At 47.0% G+C, this 20,105-nt stretch overlaps 1 long non-coding RNA gene across 1 annotated transcript in view; it reads right to left on the reverse strand.

The window, feature by feature from the left end:
- Nucleotides 1-1,797: 1,797 nt before the first annotated feature.
- Nucleotides 1,798-20,105, reverse strand: part of LOC146079760 (uncharacterized) — a 57,034-nt gene continuing 38,726 nt past the window's right edge. Inside the window, exons 2-4 of the long non-coding RNA XR_014474734.1 lie at nucleotides 19,086-19,253; nucleotides 12,785-12,833; nucleotides 1,798-2,127 (exon numbers count right to left, since the gene is read on the reverse strand). This is a non-coding gene — a long non-coding RNA (uncharacterized LOC146079760). The remainder of the gene's footprint in view (nucleotides 2,128-12,784; nucleotides 12,834-19,085; nucleotides 19,254-20,105) is intronic.

The raw sequence follows: 20,105 nt of genomic DNA on the forward strand, positions 1-20,105 counted from the left end.
GCCTATAGGTTGATTGGGTCCTGGTAATTCATGCTAAGGTGTTCTAAGGTGCAGCATGTATTAAAAGCATAATAATTCTAGACATAACCCATTATTGTAATATAAGCACAAACTGCGTTCATTCACGTAGCGACCTGCTGCCGTGAGTATATGCGATAAATAAACCAAACAAAGTAAGATATATGTTGGCAGCCATTTTAGGATAAAAATAACTCTTGGCCTACTGTATATTCCTGAACACATGTACTTTCATTATGGTTCCTAACATATGCAAGCCAATCACCAGCGTACACCATACAAGGTTATCTGCACATTCCAGAGAATCCTGCCTTAATAGTATACTTCTGGTGAACACAACAGCTGGTGGTCGACCCGGGGTGTTGGCAGTCAGGACACAGATAGTAATAGTCTCTGGAGCAACACTGCAGTTGATGGTCTACCGGGGTGTCGGCAGTCAGAACACTGACACAATAACAAGAGATTGGCCTGGGAGCCAAGATGAATAACTAGCCTGGGAGCTAGTAGGAATAGCTAACCAGAACCTGCGGCGACCTATGCAGGGATGGCTGGGCACACTCTACCGCAGGGATGAAATACGCAGGAGTGACTGGCAGTTGGAGAGATAGCCAGATAGCAGCAGCAGGACACTGGAGATGGAATCACTGGAGACGGAATCACTGGAAATGCTGGGTAGCTAGGAGCCTGGGACCTCTCTGACTCAGGAGCAGGAACTCAAGGGACAGATTGAACAGTTGTTCAAGGCAGGGAGGCAGGGCCAGATCCCTGACATATATCCCCCTTGCCTGTCCATGATTGGCTGTAAGCCGCAGCATCAATCAGAACCAGGAAGGACTTGAGAATACCTTGATTCTGGCACAGGTGTACAGGTCAGAGGTTGCAGGTAACCTATTGGAGCAATCATGTCAGCTGATGGTCTTCAATATGGAGGAGCCTGGAATGCAGACAACCTGAAGTAGCCTGTGATTACTTCAGCAGACAGGAATCCTCACAGGTGAATAATCAGCTAGGAATGTGATGCTGCTGCAGCAGCAGAATGGACACAGGCAAGTCTGGTAACACTTGGAAATGGAGAAAACAATGTGAAACAAGTCAGGATCGTGACAGATATGCAGCATGTCTATTTTCTGTATGTAATTGTGACTACATCTCTTATATATTTAGCCAGATCTGTCACTCATACCCTGTGTGTATAACGTTCCTGCCCAGCGTTCTACACAAACCCGCCCCCCCTAGGGAAAAGACACTCATCCCCCATGTGTATAACGTTCCCACCCAGCGTTCTACACAAACCCGCCCCCCCCCCTAAGGAAAAGACCAGTGCGATACACACCGCCATCCCCTTGACATCACCTCCCCCCGCCCAGCCAGGGCTACAGTACATGCCCACCATCCACCATTACTCCACAGCCACCAGATGACACACACACACCCCCACCCCCCCCCCCCCCCCCCGTGATTCACGGCAACCACCCCCCCCCCCCAACCTCCCTGCGATTTGCTCCCCCCCCCCCCGGCGACCCCCCTTCCCACGACGATTAATGTAGCTTTCTTAAAGACGGTTTTTTTAAGACCTCCTCTGGTTTATTCCTAATTCACCCCTTAAAATCGTCTAATAACTTAAACCGACATTAACCATAACTTTTCCAAATGAAATAATGACAGACACAAAGAAAACTTTGCTAAAAGCTTTTTATTCAGTTATAATTTAACCTGAGAGGTCCTGGTGGCCAGTAGATGCTACAAATCACCCCAAATCACCAAAGAGGCTGTCTGCAAGAATATCCCCCACTTATATACCCAGAATAACAAAACACACCCCTTGAGCCCCTAATTGGCTCAAATTAATGATTGACACTGCAAAGTCAGATCAACTAATTTGCCAAGTAACAAAGTCACACTCAGCCAATCAGGGGAAAAACAGGATTCTTATTTATCCTTATGCCTACTCAGCTAATACAACCAATTTAAATAAATTAATTTTAACTATTAATTGTATACTGGATATAATATATTATACGTCATCTTCCGTTGTAGTGAGTAAGGTTTGTCCAAGGTAACAGTTGGGACTTCTCTTTCCATCTTCATTACTCATCTATCTGCCCAATTCTGAGGATTATATGAAGAAAACAGAATAGATTATAGTTAGACACAAGCACTACACGCAGATACTGTATCACTGCTTCAGTCTTTTGATCAATCAAACGTGAAAAGGCCACAGACATAGGGGTATAATCAATGATTTGTGCGAGCTGTGACAGCAAGCAGTGCTGCCTGCTCGCTGTCACAGCTCGCAGGGTCAGTATTCAACTGACCCCCCTGCACATGCCGTTTCCCCCTTGCTAGGTGTTTGGAACGAGGGGGAAACAGCGTAAGAGGCCGCTAAAACAGTAAGGCTTGCGGCTAAATGCAGCGGGCTCCCTGCATTAGCCGCAAGCCTCGCTGTTTGAGGCCCTGGTGCATTAAATAGGGTGAGTGGCCACCGCGGGGGTTAAACGGCGGGGATCGCATGTTTTCAGTGATCCCTGCCATTTATCCCCCTCATCAGCTGCATTGAATACACCCCATAGAGCTTCAGGATCATGCACCACCTTTCAGGCGAGATGTAGCAAAGCTCAGTGAGAGATAAAGTGGAGAGAAGTAAAGGTGGAGATTTGTTAAGTCTTGGAGCATTACTGTATCTAGTGGAGAGAAAGATAAAATACCAAACAATCAGCCCCTGTTCTCTTTCAAACACAGCCTGTAGTATGGCAGTTAGAAGCTGATTGGCTGGTATTGTACCTAATTCTACTTTATCTCTCTCCAAGGCTTACTAGATCTTATACAAAGTTACAAACAGTCAGCTCCTAACTGTTATGTCACAGACTGGGGGCCAGATTCTCTAAGCTTCAAAAGTGATAAAATGGAGAGTTAAAAACAGGCAGCCAATCAGCTCCTACCTGCCATGTCACAGACTGTGTTTGAAAAATGTCAGATAGGAGCTGATTGGCTGGCTGTTTATCGCTCTCCATTCTATCACTTTTGAAGCTTAGAGAATCTGGCCCCTAGTTTGAAAAATCACAGCTATGTAATGATTGGCTGATTTATATCATCTGGAAATACTGACACTAATAGTTGCCTGGATGTCACATGGCTATACCACACACAGCCTGGCAGCCATTGATGATGATGATGATTACCATGTATGGCTGTGTGTTTGGTACAAAATTTGTACCATACACAGCCATACATGGTAATATTAAGCTTGGTGAAGTGATAACGTGCCTGGTACTTTATCACCGGCCAATCAGCTCCTAACTGTGAAGTTACTGACTTGGTTTGAAAAATGACAGGTAGGAGCTGATTGGCCGGTGATAAAAACCAGACCCTTTAACACTTCACCGAACTTAATAAATGTACCCCTGAGTATCAGCGAGGCAGCTAGAGAAATGGGCAATGTGCAGAAATGAGTATGAGACCTAGAAACTTAGTAATTAAGGTTGAAAAGACGTTAGTCTATCGAGTTCAACCTATGTGACTTGTAACTACTGACTTGAATAAGTCATATCTATAGGATTCCCTTAGTGGCCAAAAATGTATCCAGTTTTGATTTAAATTCATTATCAGTTGTTGTTGTAACCACCCCCACCGGCAATGAGTTCCAGAATGTTACTGCTCTAATGGTGAAGAATCCTCTTCTTAATTCAGTACGGAATTTATTTTCCTCGAGCCTCAGTACATGCCCGCGTGTCCTAAGTATAGGCCTGTTACTGACCAATCATCTCCCAGTTCCATATGATTCCTTAATCCTGTATCTGAACATACTAATCATATCACCTCTCAACCTCCGTTTCTCCAGTGAAAACATATTCAGCCTGGTTAACCTATATTTGAATTCTAGTGATTCTAGACCTTTTACTAGCTTAGTCGCCCTTCTCTGTACCTCTCCCAATTCATTTATGTCCTTTTTAAGGTGCGTTGCCCAGAACTGGGCACAGTATTCCAAGTGTGGGTCTCACCAATGCCTTGTACAGAGGCACTATCACATTGGCATCCCTTGGATCCATTCCCCGTTTAATGCATGCCAGTGTCCGGTTTGCTTTTGCTGCTGCACTTGAGCAGTGTGCACTATTACCCAATTTTTCATTTTTGATGACCTCAAGTCCAGCATGTTCATATTTGTTCCCATAATTAATTACTTTACATTTATCAATGTTAAACTGCATTTTCCAGCTCTCCGCCCACCTTTCCAGTTTAATTAAGTAATGGGCCCCATACATCAGCAATTAATTGTGACAATCCTCAGATCTGGAGATGATTGTCACAATTAATCTTTAATGTGTGGGCTCCCCCTTTTGGCGATCCCGATCAAAAATTGATTGGAATGGCCAATCGATTGCTGAATCAGATTTTTAAACATGTTTAATAATCTGTTGTTATCTGTGGTTGTTTTTTATATGTGTGGGCATTCCCGTTTCGTCTTATTCCTCTATTTACATTATGAAAAGAAGTAACATCTGAAATGACAATCGATTGAGGTGATGTATGGGCACTTTCCAGATATGAGGATTCAATCTTTAGATGGGAAAAATCTGCCGATCACTGAAATAAATCTGTAATGTGTGGGCAAGTCAAATAGATTAGAGAAACCATTTATCTGGGGGGGGGGGGGGAAATCACTGGATCTGGAAAACCATTAATTAATTGTGATTGCTGATGTATGGGGCCCATTACTTTGTAGTGTATCCACATCCTCTCCTGAGTTAATTTCCTTACTCAATTGTATGTCATCTGCAAATAATGCAATTTTACTCCCTATGGGTCCCATTTATCATTCAATATTTGTGGTTAAATCCCCGAAAACACCAGTTTTCAGAAGTTAGTCACAAATATTAAGTATCACCCCAATGTATGTAGGAGGGACAGCAGCTGGAATCTCTCTTCCCTCTTGCGATTCCTCCTGTACTGCCGCCGGCAGCCTCCCCCATAGGTTTCATAGGGGAGCAGAAAATCACAACCCCGGCAGCTACACACCATGCTGCTTCTGGGGCAGTGTTGTCAGTGAGGTCGGCGAGGGTTCAGCACTAACCCCACATGCACAGACCACCCTGGCGCCTGGCTCAGCACATTGCAGGGACAGGGCTCCTTTTAGAGCTCTGTCCCTGCGTGTCAGGGTTGATACATCCTGCTGTTAGATCGCATTTTACTATACGATCTTGGGCGGTAATATTCCACCAAGATCGCATTGTAAATGTGATCCATGATAAATGGGCCCCTATGTCACTTCCTATATCATTAATGGATACATGAAACAAGGTGGATCCTAATATTGAACCTTGCGGGACTCCACTTTAGACCTTACCCCATCTGGAATGTATGCCAGTTACCACCACTCTCTGTCCCCGACGCTACACCTAACTAGGGGGTTTATTCTAGTTCATTCTTTCTGACAAAATCCTTCTTAGATGGACAAAACCATGTGCACTGCAGAGGGGCAGATGTAACATGTGCAGAGAGAATTAGATTTGGGTGAGTTTTTTTGTTTCTGTGCAGGGAAAATACTGACTGCATAATTTTACACTGCAATATAGATCTCACTTTGAAGTAAAACCCCACCCAAATCTAATTCTCTCTGCACAAGTTACATCTGCCCCACCCGCAGTGCACATGGTTTTGTCCATCTAAGAAGGATTTTGTCAGAAAGAATGAACCAGAATAACCCCCTAAATTACAACTAACTTAGTTGACCAATGACCCTGTCCAAGATTGGCTTAACAAACTGACTATTTAATTGGGCCACCTTTAAGAAGGACCTAATTGATTTAAAAAAAAAGCTAATTTAACAGAGTCAACAGGGATTACATGGAACTATAGACCACCCAATAAAAAAGCACTTCAGACGCTGAATAAATGGCACCACTATGGACCAGTATACTAACAGTTATACGGTCTCCTCAGCCAGTGATACTGGCAATAGACCTTCAATTTTAAAAGAAACGCTTCACGCCCCAAGTCAGGGTCAGAACCAGAGCAGGCAGTGAAAAAGACAATGCCCCCAGACACAGTGGACAAGGCTGGAGGCTCGAAAGAGAGGGCTCACAATAAGAAGATTTTACTTTATCTACTGTATCTCCAATCGGCAGCTATCCCCGATAGAAATTAAGGTTTTAATTAAAGGCCTTTCATTTGTCCCCACAATTAAATTCTACTCGTTTAATTGGAAAATCGAGACCTCCAGACTCAATAGCAACTTACATCTCTGTGAATTCTTTGGTAGGCAGGAGTCGACTGTAGCACCTAAACTAAAGATCCGTCAGTGTATGAGGTCTTCAAAAAGAAATCGAAGTTTGACGCCCCCACCCAATAACCTGGCTATCCTAAGTTTTACTAAGGTCCTGGAGTCCAAGGTGAATTTGTCTCAGGAAGACAGATGTCAAAATTTGTTTTCCAATTTCACCAAAAATAAATAGATAGCTCTTAAAAATTTGAGATCATACGATGATGTTAGGATCCTCCCTGATGACAAAGGGGGAGGGATAGTGGTCTGGGACCGTAATGACTACAAAAAGGAAGTATACTCATAGATTAACAATCCGAATACTTATGAACTGCTTCAAAGTAATCCGACTGTTCCATATAAAAAATAACTTGACTATATCATAACAGAGGCAGTTGACCAATGATTATTTGAAGAAAAGAAGAAAAGACTCTCTTTTTTGCTGGGGCACTCTTTTGTCGAGATTATGAAACGTAATCTCTGTATTTTTTGGCTGTATTTATTTGAGATATGGATGGTTAGGGGACATTACAAGAGACCGACTCATAGAACCCCCCTAGGGCTATTGAATGCTAGTCTGACAATCCAGGGGAGAGGGAATGTGCCATTGTTAGAATGAATTGTACTAAAATGTAAATTTTAATAATACACTTAAAATGAACACTAGACATACAGGTTAGACATAGACACACAAATATTAGGACCGATAATAACACCTGTTAAGCGAATATATCACAAAAGCAGTTTGGGTGACACTCTTGATATTGCCTATGGATTGTAATTGTCTGGTACCTGCTGTCTCTCGTTGTGTGGTCTCCACACTGGAGATACTGTACCAGTCTGTAGGCATAGAGTTTAATCTGACAAGTGTAACAAATGTTTCAAAAATCAGCTTCCACGGAGTTTATTTAAAGGAACAATGAGTGAGATTTAATAGGATGAGAGATTCAGAAAGTGAGAGATTTGGTAAGAAATCTCCAGTTTTTTTAAAGCGCCAAACATTTACCACCAGCCGCTTAAAATTTCAAGAAATGACAGCCGGGCAGAGAGCTGTATGCTGCCAGGCTGTTTAGTCTAAGGAATTGCTCGTTGCCAAGGGGGATGGCTTACGCCGCTGGTCGCTGGATGCACCTAATTGAAAGAAATGACAGCCAGGCCAAAGTTTTCCCTTCAGGAGCGGCATTGGTGGTATTGAAAGCAGCTCCTGATTGGCTACCGGACCCCAGCACGAGAACTAAAAATATTGATGCGCCTTCAGAGACTACAGCTGGACAGCGCACATCACTCTTTCTGCCCGGCTGTCATTTATTTCAAATAGGTGAGTCAAGTGGCGTGTAACATCTCCCCCCATAGGCAACAAGCAATTCCTTAGACTAAACAGCCGGGCAGCGCACAGCGTCATTTCTTTAAATTAGGTGCAGTAGTATGACATCCCCCTTGGCAACAAGCAATTCCCTCCCCCCCTTGGCAATTACCAATTCCCCCCCCCCTTGGCATCGAGGTAACCCTCCCCCCTTGACAACAAGCTAACCCTCCCCACCTTGGAAACGAGCAATTCCATCCCCACCTTGGCAACGAGCAATTCCCTCCCCCCTTGGCAACATGCAATTCCCTCCCCCCTTGGCAATGAGCAATTTCACTCCCTCTTGGCAACAAACATGTATTACCCCCCATGGCATCGAGCATGAAGCCCCCTTGGCATCGAGCATGAAGCTCCCTTGGCATAGAGCTAGAACCCCCTAGCAATGAGCATGTAGGTACGCTGTGTCCTCTTCTCGCCCCAATCGCCCTCATGTCCTGCCCGAACCTCGCCACCTCCCTCTATAATGACACCCTATCTTCGGCATTGGACTCTGCCTGCCCTCCCTCCTCTATCCCCCTTCGATGCTCCAACCCCCAACCGTGGCACTCGTCTATCACCCGATTCCTTAAAAAGTGCTCTTGCACTGCTGAGCGCTTCTGGAAGAAATCACGCTCCCTTGCGGATTATCTCCATTTCAAATTCATTCTTTCCTCCTTCAGCTCTGCCCTTGCTCTGGCCAAGGAATCCTACTTTAAGTCCCTCATCCTTTCCCAATCATCTAATCCCTGCAGGCTCTTCGCCACCTTCAATTCCTTGCTCTCCCCCCCTCCTCCAGCTCTTCCGTCCTCCATCATAGCCGCTGATTTTGCTACCTACTTTTCAACCAAAATCTCCTCTCTCAGGACTGCCATCACTGCTGCCATGACCTCACCCTCTCCCTCCTCCCCTCCTACATCTCCACTCCCCTCCTTTCAACCCCTGTCCTCATTTTACCCCACCACTGCTGCTGAAGTTCACTCTATCCTTCAATCCGCTTCTCCCTCCACCTGCCCGCTCGATCCTATCCCCTCCAATATTATCCGTTGTCTCAGTCTGTCAGTCTGCTCTCACCTGGCTCACCTCTTTAATCTTTCCCTATCCTCTGGGATCTTCCCTTCCTCCTTCAAACACGCTCTTGTCTCCCCAATTCTCAAAAAAACAAATCTGGACCCCAACTCTCCATCCAACTACAGGCCCATCTCCCTCCTCCCTTTTGCCTCCTAGCTCCTAGAACGTCTGACCTATAATCGTCTCCTAAGCCACCTTACTGCTAACTCCATACTAGACCCCCTCCAATCCGGGTTCCGCCCTTTACATTCCACTGAAACTGCCCTGACCAAAGTCACTAACGATTTACTATCGGCTAAATCCAAAGGCCTCTTCTCTATCCTCATCCAGCTTGATCTGTCGGCAGCCTTTTACACCGTTGACCACCCTCTCCTGCGCAACACCCTCCGCTCCTTTGGCATCACTGGCACGGTCTTCTCCTGGTTCACCTCATACCTCTCCGATCGCTCCTTCTCCGTCTCCACTCCGAGCTCCTCCTCTCCTACTACCCCGCAGCCAGTCGGTGTTCCCCAAGGGTCAGTCCTTGGCCCTCTCCTCTTCTCCCTCTACACCACCTCTCTGGGCACCCTCATCAGCTCCTATGGTTTTCATTACCACCTTTATGCTGATGATACCCTAATTTAACTCTCCTCCCCCGACCTATCCCCATCACTCCTGTCCAAGGTCTCAGAATACCTCACGGCCATCTCAGCCTGGATGACCCAACGCTTCCTGAAACTAAACATGGCTAAAACTGAACTTCTAATCTTCCATCCCCCGAACATCCCCTCTTCTCCCACTATCTCCATCAGCATTGGTGAAACCGAGATCACCTCCACCGACCAAACGCGCTGCCTCGGTGTCATCATTGACTCCTCCCTCTCTTTCACCCCCCACATTCGTGCTCTCTCACAGTCTTGCCGCTTTCACCTACGCAACATCTCACGCATCAGACCATTCCTCTCCACTGACGCGACCAAAATTCTCATTCACTCTCTTGTCATCTCCCGCCTTGACTACTGCAACATCCTTCTCTCTGGGCTACCTCTCACCCGCCTCGCAGCTCTCCAAACCATTCTTAACGCTGCTGCTAGGCTCATCTTCCTCTCCCCCCGCTCTACCTCCGCCTCGACCCCCTCTGTCTATCTCTTCACTGGCTCCCCATTCCTTTCCGAGTTCTCTTTAAACTCCTCACCACCACCTACAAGGCTCTCTCCTCCTCCACCGCTCCTTACCTCTCTTCAATGTTCTCTATCCACACTCCCTCCCGTCCTCTTCGCTCCATCGCTGACCGCCGACTGACCTCTCACCAAATCACCTCCTCCCACTCCCGTGTCCAAGACTTCTCTCGTGCTGCACCCCTGCACTGGAACAACCTCCCGCCACCCATCAGGCTTTCTGATTCCGTTACCTCCTTCAAGCGCTCCCTCAAAACCCACTTTTTTCGACTAGCTTATCCCTCCTCCTAACCTCTTTTGATCCTCCTATCCTGCCTCCGTTCCCCTCCGTTCCTACTTATCCTGTTGTTTTTCGTTCGTCCACCCACCTATTTTTAGTATGTTAACTCTTATGAGTAGGGTCCTCCTGCCTCACTTACTCACCCTACCTCTTTACCTCACCTGTCCTCCTTTCCTGTTCTTCTATTCCTCTGCTTCATCTTCAGTCTCCTCGACAATTTTGACACCTACTTCTGAACTGATGCTGATTTTATTTCTACCAGCTATACCCCTATTTATACTGTATTTTTCAACACACCCTGTACGTTACCTTGTCATTTGTTTTTTGTTTGCTATGTACAGCGCTGCGGACACTTTGCGGCGCCTTATAAATAAACATACTACTACTACTACTAAGTGGCACTTATGTGTCAAATATGTGATGGCCATAACGTTTTGGTTATATAGTATGTAATGGGCATTATGGTGTGTGGCCTTATGTGTAATTGGCATTACGGCATGTTGATTTATGTGTAATGGGTATTACGGAGTTGGCTAAAATGTGTAATGGGCATTACTGTGTGTGGTCTAAAGTGTAATACCACGCCCCATTTTGTGATGCCATGCCTCTGTCCCATGAGACCACTCCCTCTTTTTGGCACGCGGCTTCACCGCGCAAAGTTCCGCCCTACTTATAAATTTGGATTTGAGACCACCCATTACTATAATTCTAGATTCGCCTCTGCTGGCACACTGGAGAACTCAATGAAGATGGCTCATCTGTATCAGGATATATCAATATATTTATCCGAATAGGACAGCACTCTCCTCCATATCAACCACCTGCTGGGGTGCAACAAAACCAGAAAGTTCCAATGCAGGCTCTTCCAAATTTATGCCAATCAATAACGGGGTGCACTCACCAGTCTTCTTGCTTGCAGATAAACTTTAATACATACCACAACAAAGTATAGTTACATGACAGTGGGTTTGCAGTCAACGTTTTGGTCTACACTTAGACTTTTGTCAAGACCCCCTCTCCTGCCTTCTCCACACTGGAGAAGGCAGGAGAGGGGGTCTTGACAAAGGCCCTTGGAAAGCACTGTGGAATATGTGTGCGCTTTATAAGAAACTGTTAATAAATAAATATATATAATATGTAAATACTGTATACTCACACACATGCATACCTCCCAACTTTAGTAATTTTTAAATAGGGACCTGCCATGTGCAAAGGGGGAGAAGCTAAGTAGTGGATGGGAGTGACATTGAGCAGATGGGACATAGCCTAGAGCAGCGACCCCCATTTTCATCATTTTTAGGGGCGTACCCAGTGCTTCTCTAGAACTTGGGCATCCACTGGCTCCCTCTCTCTCTCTCTCTGCACAGAAGAGGTGCTGTGCGACATCTATTCAAAATCCTAATTAAATATTTAACATATAAGAATGTCATTGATTAATAACAGTTCGATTTTTTAATTTTACTTTATTTTATTTGTAAAAAAACACTGAAATCATAGTAATTTTGTAACCAGAAATGATCGCGTATTTTGCCATTGACATACGCATGCAGTGCTGCCTGGTACAGGAGAGGTAGTACAAGGAACCTAGCTAAGCAGGTAGAGATCAGCATCGGTCAGTGGGTGAAAGAGCCGCACTGCAATGGGGACACGGAAGGTAGGGGGGGGGGGTGCAGCAAAGCGGATGCCACCAATTATCTATCTAGACCAGGGGTGTCAAACTCAAATTCATTGGGGGCCGCATCAGCAGTTTGGTCACCCTCAAAGGGCCGGTTGTATCTGTAGGACTATGTGTCCTCTTTATTATCATAAATTATTGTCTGTAGGACTATGTGTCCTCTTTATTATCATAAATTATTGTCACTGCATTCAATTATTGTATACTCAGCAGTAGCATTTCCCTCCTGCTATTGCTGTGAACTGCAGTGCATTAGGGCACACGCTGCCTGCACAGGGGGGCAGCACTCAGTCTTAGGGCATATGTCCTGCTTATTATCATGGGACACAGCAATTAATGATGGGCTGCAATGTGCCAGTGCGCACACACACACACATAGGCAAGAGTTTGACACTTACCTGCTCTGATGCGTCCACTCCAGTCTGAGCTGCTCCACTACCAAGGACACAGCTGTGCTCTAACACAGGCGCATTTCCCCCTCCCTCCTGTGAGTAGCGCTCCTCGCACTATCTATCCAGGAGTGGGGGGGCAGCATGCTCCCGGTCACTGTGCAGTGCACACTCAGCAAAAAGTGACCTGGAGTGCACAGCAGCAGCACCATTCACCACGACGGACCTGCTCTTTCCTCTCTCTGGCTCCTATACAGCAGGTGGGAGCGGAGGAGGGGTTGACGACCGGCGGCACTGCGCTAGAGGGCAGACGTTCTCTGGCTTGTAGGCTGCCGTGCATGCGCTGAAGAGGCGGCTTTCTTGTTTAAAAAAAAAAAATCGAGAATAAAAGGTGAAGGCTGCCGGCGGCTGCGCGGGCCACATGAAGAGGTCTGGCGGGCCGGATTTGGCCCGCGGGCCTTGTGTTTGACACCCCTGATCTAGACTATCTGTCACAGTGTCGGAACCGAGGGTGCCAGATTTTCGGTGGTGTGCCTGTACATTATTATTATGCTTGTTAAAAAAATGAGACAATAAATCCCACCACTGCTAAGACTTACCCATGTTTCCACATGTCCCTTGAAAAAAACATGAGGGTAAATGTTCTCTCTGTACAAAAAAGACACATATGATCATTACATCAGACAGATACTGTATAGAGGTACTTGTGTATTATCACGGCGCCCACGATTTCCATCGTAGGGCATTGTACAACCAAAAATCGCATTGCATCGCATGCGATATGATCGCATGCAATGCGATGCGATTGGACCCGATTTTTAATTGTACAGGCACCCAGATGCCTGATTCCTATGTTAAATGCCCCCCTCCGACCCGATTTTTGATTGTACACCCACCCTGATGGGTAATGACTGTTAAATGCCCCCAATTTGTTAACGCCACCCCACTATCAACGCCAACCCGAAGCGTGGCGAGCGCAGCGTGCCCGCGATGGGCGGCGGTACGCGTGCTCCGACCTTTTCATACCCCCACTATCCACGTCGGCGTGGAGTTAATCTTATATAGGGTGGCGAGCGCAGCGAGCCACCAAGCCCGAAATGTGGTGAGTGCAGCGAGCCACGCGAGGGGATGCAGAATCAGTGGTGTAGCTAGGGCGGAGCGCCCGCTCCAGGCGCCGACAGTTGACATGGCGCCTGATCCGCACACCGCATCCCTGCCCTTTATGCCGCCCGCCCACTGTCTTCTCAGTTAGTAGTCTACAGAAAAATGGCCGCCGGCCTCCTGCACTGAGGACATGTCTAGTGCAGGAGGCCGGTACAAAGGGAGGGGTAGTAGGAAGTAGTCTGTCTGTGATGATCACAGGCTGCTGCCTGCAGTGAGTTATACCTACTTAACTTCACTGCAGCCCGCCTCGTTCACATGTGCACACAAGGGGGTTTTTGAATACATAGAAACCCCCCTGGCTGACAGCAGCATCACTATCCCGGAGGTGACTCCGTGAGAGACTGGTCAGCCACTGTCTGCCAGTGGGGGGGCTTCAGCGTTAGCGCACAGTCACTGTGCAGCTCCTCTAAGTTCTCCCTCTCCTCTGCAGTTCTCCCATATCTGCTTCATTCTGACAGTGCTGGGCTGGCTGTCGTCGTGGGACAGTGAGTAATAACAGTAGAGCAGTGTGAGTGTCTCATGTAGGGCTAGTTATATTGTGCTGGTCGGGCAGACAAGGGGACAGACAGCCCTGACTCCTGATAGCTTCAGAAGTGTGTGTGGGCTACAATAATCCACTGGGAGAAGTGTGTGTGTGTGTGTGTGTGTGTGTGTGTGTGTGTGTGTGTGTGTGTGTGTGTGTGTGTGTGTGTGTGTGTGTGTGGATAGTCTGCATTCTGCAAAACGTTTGCCACTTTTCAAGTGCATTAAAACACTGCTGACTACACTTGTATAGTGGGAAGTAGTTTGCAGACTGTCCCTAACTTTTAGCGTGACTTGTGAGATCTATCTGGCAGCAGCAGCATTCCTGGTAACTTTTATAGGTGGAATGGATTGTGTGGGGTGTCACTTATCCTATTTGTGTGTATCCCTTATACCTATGACAAACCCAGATGGGCATATCCTTGGCAGTACTTTCCCCACATTGTATTACTGCCATGCCCCTCTCATGGGAGCGTACGTACCTGCGATACACAAAAATATTCCTCTTACCGCTAACCCCTTCCCCTATCAAAGTGTCCCCCTGTGATTTACTTCTGGATCCACCCTGACTTAAATAGTTTTGAAGGTAACCATACTGCTTATATAAATTAAAGGGTGATCACAGGTTATTCTGGGGTATAGTTTGAGAAACCAATTCATCAGTCTCTAGTGCACAAGTTCTCAAAATCGGTCCTCAGGACCCCACATAGTGTATGTTTTGCAGGTCTCACAGAATCACGAGTGAAATAATCAGGTCCACCTGTGGATCTTTTAAAATGTGTCAGTACAGTACATGATGAATGCACCTGCCAGGTGACCTGGAAAACGTGAACTGTGTGGGGTCCTGAGGACCGAGCTTGTGTTTAACTCTACATGCACCTGGAACTTGACTTGGAAGGAAAGAGAACAATGTTCTCTTTTACAGCTAAGGATTAATCCCATCCTACATGTACCTGTGAGGTCAGCAATAAATCTCTGCTGCTGTTTATAAACTGCGGATAATATAAAAAAAAGGGAAATGTGTGTTAGCAAGTCACAGAAGACGCCGCTCATCTATAGTGACTTGGGTGAATATGTATGAAGAGGTGGTATTTGGAAACCGCCCCTGAAAATCCTGCGTTTGACACTGGCTAGTGCCTGGAATCCAGCAATCCGTTAAGACTATACAGGGGGAGTAGCCTGTGGGGTATTATTGTTATACAGGGGGAGAAGCCTGTGGGGTATTATTATAATAATTATACAGGGGGAGGTGTCATCCTGCCACAAATCGGGGGGGGGGGGGGGGGGGGGGCGAAGCATGCCCATGCTCCGGGCACTGTGACACCTAGCTACACCACTGCGCAGAATACATGTTAAGTAATCCGCGTCCGCTCGCCACACTTCGGGCTCGTATGTTGCATCTGCTCGCCACGCTTTGGGCTCGCTGCGCTCGCCACACTATATAAAATCAACTCAACGCTGACGTGGATAGTGGGGGTATGAAAAGGTCGGAGGACGCGTACCGCCGCGCTCGCCACGCTTCGGGTTGGCGTTGATAGTGGGGTGGCGTTAACACTGGGGGGGCATTTAACATACTCATTAACCATCATGGTGGGGATACAATTAAAAATTGGGTCTGGGGGGCATTTAACATGGGAATAAGCCCAAATCGGGCATGATCGCGTCGCATCGCATGCCATTATAATGGCATGCGATGAGACGCCATATTAAAATTGTATACTCAGCCCAGGGAAAGGCTGAAATCGGGTCCCATCGCATACCTTACCTCGCCGTGATAATACACAAGTACCGTAGTATATTCTGATTGGTTGCCCATAGCAACATCCCATGTGAAGTAGAATACACATTTTAGTAAATTTCCCCCATATTGTTTTTTTTGAGATAGTAACGTAACAAACTCAAACACATTTGGAAGTAGTGGTGGCTTCTGCTGGGGTAAAGGCAGCTGATTGTCCCCACCATTGACCTGGTGCCAGCATCTACACAATGTAGCTGACAGGTGATAGGATTGGCTTATGTGCAGTAGCAGCAGCAATGGTACTATGCATGTGCATTGGCTACAGCCCATAGAAGCCAGCTAGGGCTACCTGAAAAACAGGGAGTTGCGTTTTAATGGTATTTCCTGTCCTGCAGGTGCATGAAAGGTAGGACAACCAATAGGAAGTCACAAAGAAGCAAGTGCAGTCATGGACATGAGCAGAGGTTGTGGATTTTACTGGGAAGTAACACTGGAAGGAACCAATTATAGTACCACTAGTAGCCTTTGCTGTATAGGGGGACTGTCCTATATCAGGGTTGCCGACTTTTAAATGCTCCTCTCCGGGAGAAGCCCGGAGAGGAGACTTTCCTTACCCGATCGGGGGCGGGGCTTGACATTAAGCCCCGCCCCCATTACGGGAAATATGAGAAATGACTGATCTCCAAGGAGGGGGCGGGGCTAAAATGACACGATTGTGCCATTTTAGCTCCGCCCCCTCCTCTGAGACCCGCGGATTGCGGCATTTACATGCCGCGATTCGGGGGGCTCAGAGGAGTCCCCCAGATACCGGGAGGGTTGCCCTGGCATATAAGAACCACTTGGCGCATCTAGTCTGCCCTTATTTGAACATGTTACCTCAACCATATTTGATCCTTATTTCTTTGTAAGGATATCAATATGCCTATCCCATGTTTAAATTGTACTACTGTATTTAACTGTACCACCTCTAATGGGTGGCTATTCCACTTATCTACTACTCTTTCTGTGAAGTAATTCTTCCTCACATTTCCCCTGAATCTTCCTCCCTCTAGTGTCAGTGCATGTCCTCGTGTTCTGTTGCTCCTCTTCCTGTGAAGAATGTCTCCCACCTGTACCTTGTTAAAACCCTTGATATATTTGAAAGTTTCTATCATGTCCCCCCTTTCCTTTCTCTGCTCTAAAGTATAAATATTAAGATCGTTTAGTCTTTCCTGGTACGTTTTGTGATGTAGGCCATGCACCATTTTAGTTGCCCTTCTTTGTACAGTCTGTAATGTATTTATATCCTTCTGGAGATATGGCCTCCAGAACTGAACACAATACTCTAGGTGAGGTCGTACCAATGACCTATACAGTGGCATTATTACTTCTTTCTTTCTACTGCTGATACCTCTCCCTATGCAACCAAGCATCTGACTTGCCTTCTTCATTGCTTTGTTACATGGCCTACCTGCCTCTAAGTCCCCTGAAATAGTGACACCTAGATCCCTCTCTTCCTCAGTAGTTTACATTATAGTGCCATGTATACTATATTGAGTCTTTGGATTTCTGAGACCCAAGTGCATGATTTTCCATTTTTTGGCATTAAACTCAAGAGTTGCCATGCTCTTGACCATTCCTCTAATTTACCTTCTTCCATGTGCAGTAGTGGTGCACTGTCCTGTGTGCTCGTACATGTTAAGGGGTTCTCCGATGTGCTGTAAAGGTACACTGCCCTGTGTTTGCTCCAAATAAAGGCATTCCAACTGTGTTAATTGGGTGCTACTGCCGTGTTTGCTCCAAAAAAGGAGATCCACTCATGTTAATTAAGCGCTGCTGCCTTGTGTGTTTGCTCCAAATATAGAGGTTCCACCTGTGTTAATTGGATGCTACTTACAGTACCTGCTGCAAGACTTAGGGGGAGATTCTCTAAACTAAAAATGCGGTAAAAATCCCATTATCCCCATTATTTGGGATGCTCTAAGCATCCCCCGCCGGGTTATCGCGACGGGGGGCATCGCCAGAAAAATCTGGAGATGCCTCATAGAAGCCTATAGGCTTCTAACGCGACCCACCACTGCCCTGCACCGCCCTCCCACTGCCCCGCATCGACCCCCCCCCCTTACCTTTGTCCGGGCAAAACCTGGAGGAGAGCCCAGCGCAGCAGCAGCAGCGCCGGGTAAGGGAGGGAGGGAGGAGCTGCCGGGTCCTGGTGGGGCCCGCTGTCTCCCACCGCAAAGGACAGCTCTTAACGCAAGAGCTTTCCTTTAATTATCGCATATGTTAGAGCAGGGGTGTCCAAACTTTTTGTGACGAGGGCCAGATTTGGTGAAGTGTAAATGTGTGGGGGCCGACCATTCAGCCTAACATTCTTTGAATCATTAACCACATCAGAATGGTCCCCCACTCTGCCCCCATTCACTGTATGTCTCCCAGCCTGCCCCCATTCACTGTATGTCCCCCAGCCTGCCCCTCCTTCACTGTATGTCCCCCATTCACTGTATGTTCCCCACTCTGCACCCATTCACTCTGTCCCCCAGCCTGCCCCCTTCTCTTAATGTCCATGAGTGCCTCCATTCATTGTATGTCCCTAAGCCTGACCTTCCTTCACTGTATGACCCCCATTCACTGTATGTCCCCCAGCCTGCCCCCATTCACTGTATGTCCCCCTGCCTGCCCCTGCTCCCCCTTCTCTGAATGGCCATCACTGCCTCCACTCACTGTATGTCCCCCAGCCTGACCCTCCTTCACTGTGTGTCCCCCACTCTGCCCCCTCCCTTCTCTGTATGTTTCCCAGCCCCTTGTGTGAGCCAGAGGAAGGAGAGGCAAAGCAGGCACTGCAAGGACAGGAGATGCTTGGGCTCCCACTACTGCCCTCCTCCGCACTGCATGTTACGGGAGCAAGCTTCCCCCTTGCTGCCCCCCTCCCCAAACACTGCTGTCACTGTGATTGTGGAGTAGGGTGATATATGATTTCAGCAGCAGGGGTAGGACGCCAAACACATCTGACTGTGGTGACCTGCACCTCCTCACTGCAGCAGACAGCAAGGTAAAGTCGCGCTCGCCGGGGCCCCACCAATAGTGTCCTGTGCTTTCCACATCTGATGCTCTGCCCGCTTCCAGCTGGAGGCTGCGGTCCGCTTGAAATAACAGCACGGGCCGCAATTGGCCCCCAGGCCTGACTTTGGACATGCCTGTGTTAGAGCATATGCGATAATTATGTTTGCGGTAGCCGGCGATGAGCGGCGTTAAGGGTGTCACGAATGTTAGAACATCCCACCCTTAGCCAGCTGATAGCATGGCACTTCCCAAGAAACACTAGGCATTGGGTTTACTTAGAAACTGACCTAAGGACTAAGGACTATATTACTGTGGCAGCCCACTGGGTAGATGTATTGCCTTACAGCAACAATAGCAGCGGCACCAGTTTGGAGGGAAATCAGGTGTAACTGTAAACTTGATGATTATTACATGTATTGTGAATCTGAGGTTCTTACCTTGGCAAGGTCACTAGAAGAAAGCTCGTTGTCACTGTCATGTCCCATTTCTGCAGCAGACACCAGACACACCTCAGCAGACACCAGCATTAGGACAGCGAGAACTACAAGGATTTTCATGACTCCTTTTTTCTGAAAAGAACCTCACAAGATGGGCTCACACTGTCTCTGAGAAGATAAGAATGGACCGTTAGTACGGTTATCACCTACGCACCTTGACAAAGGGGGACCACCCCCGAAACGTTGGTCTTCTGCTTTGAAATACAGCACTTTTTTTCTAGACCCCAGAGTGCCAGCCTTTCTTTTGCTTCTTACACCATACCTCGGAGGGGCACCAGGGCAGCTGATTTATTACGGAGAGTGCCGGGCCGCACCATTCCTATATATATATATATATATATATATATATATATATATATATATATATATATATATATATATATATATATATATATATATATATATATATATACTAGGTGATTCATCGCGCCCTATGGGCGCTCTTCACACCGTCGTAAGGGGCTGCGCCCCCTTAATTTGTGAACATTTGTATATGAGAAAGATGATTAGAATTGTATGAAAGATGCCTGTATTGCAACTTGAGTTATAGGTGAAATGTGTTAAATAGAGAGCATATGATGTGGAAGGGGGTGTGTATTGTTTTGTTTAATTAAAAAGCGGTTACAGAGAAAGATGTACATTGATAGTGTGGATGGTACAGTGACATTTGTGGGTGTGGGGGGGGGGCTGTGTGTGCATGTTGTTTAGGTGTGTGTGTGCAATAGTATAGTAGGGTGTTTTTGAGTCAGTGGCTCCCCACTGGCGGAGGTCACGACACAGGAAAACAGGAGGCTGGGTAGTGATAGGGGTGTGTGGGCATAAGGGGGACTAAAGAGGAGGGTGGGAGATACTGTGCAGCTTCTGCCAGTGGGTGAGGGTCCAGCGTGGCAGTACAGGAGTACAGGATGGTGGCCCTTAGTCAGTGTCTCCTCCTACTGGGTGGGAGTTCGGGTGCATGAG

This window comes from Crinia signifera, chromosome 5 (genome assembly GCF_055691185.1).
Source record: "Crinia signifera chromosome 5, ASM5569118v1, whole genome shotgun sequence".
Taxonomy (NCBI): Eukaryota; Metazoa; Chordata; class Amphibia; order Anura; family Myobatrachidae; genus Crinia; species Crinia signifera.